The following is a 4,347-nucleotide window of genomic DNA, read 5'->3' as shown; positions in this document are numbered from 1 at the left end:
AGAGAGAGAGAGAGAGAGGGGGAGAGAGAGAGAAGGAGAGGTGGACACTGTTTGGGGGAAACCCATCGCAGATGCACTGTCAATCCTAATTACTAATTCATTAACCTGCCCAGCTGCCCCTACTCCTCCTTCTGAAGCCGTACACACACACACACACACACACACACACACACACACACACACACGAACACACACACACACACACACACACACACACACACACACACACACACACACACACACATAACAAACACACACACACACACAGCTCTGTCCCACGAGAGGCAGAGGGATGGATGGCTGGCTGGAGGAGAGAGAGATGGAGAGGTGTGTGTGCTGAGTGACATCTGCAGGGCTGTGATGGGGCAGCGTGCTGGAACACTGCAAAGCCCTGATGTGACAATGGACTGGAGGGGGGGAGAGGGAGGCGGGGGGGGGGGGGGGGGGCAGAGGGGGGGGGGGGGGGGGGTGAAGAGAAAAGGTAACAGCTTGCGTTTTGGCTCGTGGGACGGCTGGTCTCCAGTGATTGTGTGGGCGTAAGCATAAGTGTATGAATGTGTGTGTGTGTGTGTGTGTGTGTGTGTGTGTGGCTGCATTGTCACAGTGTATCTATGTATGTGTGCCATCATGCATAACATTACACTGATGTGTGTGTGTGTGTGTGTGTCATCACACACAACCATAAGGTGTGCTGTAGAGCTGCAATGATTAATCGATTAGTTGTCAAATGTTAAATGAATCGCAAACTATTTTGATAAGCGATTAATCAGTGTAATTCTGTCATTTTTGTAAGAAATGTGTCGTTTTTGTAATTTAATTGGAAAAAATTCCATCTTCTTGAATGTGAATATTTTCTGGTTTCTTTACTCCAGTAACTGAATATGTTTAGGTTGTGGACAAAATAATTTTTTGAGGACGTCATCTTTGGCTTTGGGGAAACATTGATGGACATTTTCTGATATATTATAGACCAAACATCTAATTGATTCATGGAGAAAGTAATTGAGAGATTAATCCACAATGAAGATAATCGTTAGTTGCAGCCCTAGTGGCATGAAGTGTGTGTGTGTGTGTGTGTGTGTGTGTGTGTGTGTGTGTGTGTGTGTGTGTGTGTGTGTGTGTGTGTGTGTGTGTGTGCGTGTGCTGTGTGCTGTGTGCGTGTGTGTGTGTGTGTGTGTGTGTGTGTGTGTGTGAAGGGGGAAGCTGAATCAATATGCTGATGTTGGTCTACTCGGCTGCTTAATCAAAGCAAGGGGGAGGTGCTCCAGTCTCACAGCCACTGCCAGACAGATCTGTCTTTACTGTATTACTGTAGCTCTGTGTGTGTGTGTGTGTGTGTGTGTGTGTGTGTGTGTGTGTGTGTGTGTGTGTGTGTGTGTGTGCGTGCGCGCACGCATGCAGATGTTAGCACACACATCGAGAGCATGTGTAGCAGGTACAACTCAATACGGACATAGAGAACATGTACACACACAAACACAAACTCACGTCCACACACACACACACACACACACACACACACACACACACACACACACACACACACACACACACACACACACACACACACACACACACACACACACACACACACACACACACACACCTTCCAGTATAGCCCTGTTAAACAAATAAACAAACAAATCCTGATGACATGAGTTAGGGCTGTTATCATCAGTTATCATCAGTGGTCTTTGATGATATGTGGTCAGATGGTATTGTGATGATGTGGACATGTTTTCATTTTGTTGCACACATCTCTGCTGTCTATTTTTGATGCCAGGGGCAGCATTCGCTCAGGAGGGAGAGCTGTCGCCTGGGAATCGGAAGGTTCCCGGGTTCGAGGCTGGCTCCTCCCGGCAGTGTGTCGAAGCGTCCTTGAGCAAGACACTGAATCCCAAGACACACACATTAAGGCCGTGTCTGCATGTGAGAAGCTGATGGGGTATGAGTCCTGATCGCTGCACTAGTGTCTCCTCTGTTCGGTGGGGGGAGGGAACTGGTTTGAATAGTGCTATCCTCCCAGTGATGTTGGTGGATTATCATTCATTCATTGCATCTGCTGTAGTTTTCTCTTGCCGTTTTCTAATCAAAATGTTGTAGTCAGGTAAAGGGGGTAGACTTGGATTGAGAAATCAGGGAAAGGGGCTACTGAAGGCACACAAAAAAGTCTGAGAACCACTGTCTTAGTGCAATAACTGACTGGTAGTCTGCAGAACGGGCTAGCCTACATTACCCCGTTAAAGCGGTGTTCACTTATTCGCGGTATTTTTCGCTATGTCGCTTGATTCAACCCTTTGGAATCGCTCTGTCGCTCTGTTTAAATCGCTCATCAACAGGCACACGAATTGACGGACATGTGGGGGCTATAACGTTACGCAATGTCATGATGTTTGTCCACTACGAGCCACCGTCGTTGTTTATTATTTATTGACGCCCAGCGATTTTTCTCCCGGGCGAATATACGCTCAATCGGTCGTTTGCATTGACTTTGTATGTAAACTCGATGCCAGCGAAAAACTTTAATAGGTCGGTGTTAACGCAGCTTAAGTCACCAAATACACATTCCCACAGCACCAAAATGCTCTTATGTAAGAGGTATTGTCATTTTTAAAAGCAAAATAGTGGGAACTTCCGGTTTTGTCAGGAAGTCATTCCAGCTATGTACTTGCTTCGAAAAGTACAATGTCTGGTAATTTGACACTATTATTTCACAGCATGGTGAATACACAAGTCACAACATTTAAGCATGTTTGTGCTGTTGGAATGTGTATTTGAAGCCTTAAATGTTCCTTTAAATGTCTGTCTTTAATTGCAACGTCTTTTCTATTGTGGTTGTATTTGTCTGACTGTTGCCACAGTCTAGATACGTCTTTTCTGTTGTGGTTGTATTTGTCTGACTGTTGCCACAGTCTAGATACGACGTCTTTTCTGTTGTGGTTGTATTTGTCTGACTGTTGCCACAGTCTAGATACAATGTATTTTCTGTTGTGGTTGTATTTGTCTGACTGTTGCCACAGATACGAGAATTTCCAAAAGGAGAAATAAATGAAACTAACTAAGGGATGCAGTGCTGACTGAGGTGGAATTAGAGAGAGAATTCCTCCAAACAAGCATTGATCCACAGCGCCGCCCGGCAGGCCAAACAACAGGGAGCCCTGAGACAGCTGGGGCGCGCACGCAAACACACACAAACACACGCACGCACACGCACACACACACACACACACACACACACACACACACACACACACACACACACACACACACACACACACACACACACACACACACACACACACACACACACACACACTGCAGAATGTGTGCCATGAGTGGTGAAGCGGGGTGGGTTCTTTGATTTTGATCAGAGAACTTCACAGCAGTATGTGCGTTACAGTGCACGAGCATGTGTGTATCTCGGTGCGTTACAGTGCACAAGCATGTGTGTATCTCTGTACGTTACAGTGCACGAGCATGTGTGTATCTCTGTGCGTTACAGTGCACGAGCATGTGTGTATCTCTGTGCGTTACAGTGCACAAGCATGTGTGTATCTCTGTGCGTTACAGTGCACGAGCATGTGTGTATCGCTGTGCGTTACAGTGCACGAGCATGTGTGTATCGCTGTGCGTTACAGTGCACAAGTATGTGTGTATCTCTGTACGTTACAGTGCACAAGCATGTGTGTATTGCTGTGCGTTACAGTGCACGAGCATGTGTGTATCTCTGTACGTTACAGTGCACGAGCATGTGTGTATCGCTGTGCGTTACAGTGCACGAGCATGTGTGTATCGCTGTGCATTACAGTGCACGAGCATGTGTGTATCTCTGTGCGTTACAGTGCACGAGCAGCATGTGTGTATCTCTGTGTGTTACAGTGCACGAGCAGCATGTGTGTATTTCTGTGTGTTAGTGCACGAGCATGTGTGTGTCTCTGATACCAGATGACAGGTGATCATGAGTGTGTGTAGGCTATATGCATGTGCTTGTGTGAGTGCGTGCGCGCGCCACTGTAGATTTGTTGCTGAAGATGAAGACAGATGTCAAGAGCCGGTTCAGAATCTTAACAAGTTGCTTTCATTGATCGCCAACCAACACTCCCTTGACAACATTCAAGAAGTTTGTCGAGCAACGATTTATAAGACAGAGGCATTAATCACTGCAGCATCCTGATAGGGCTAGCCTAGCGCGCTAGTGCAGTGTTTGAAGGAAGTCGATGAGGCATCAAGAACATTCTCAGAGAAGCCTTCTGCATCGTTCATGAAGCTCTAATAAGAGTAATAATAATGATGTAAATGTGTGACAGTGACTCAGAGAAATCGTTTGGCTCCTGATTGATGTTGAGC

This window comes from Poromitra crassiceps (genome assembly GCF_964638095.1).
Source record: "Poromitra crassiceps genome assembly, chromosome: 15".
NCBI lineage: Eukaryota > Metazoa > Chordata > Actinopteri > Beryciformes > Melamphaidae > Poromitra > Poromitra crassiceps.
This window is presented reverse-complemented; position numbering follows the sequence as displayed.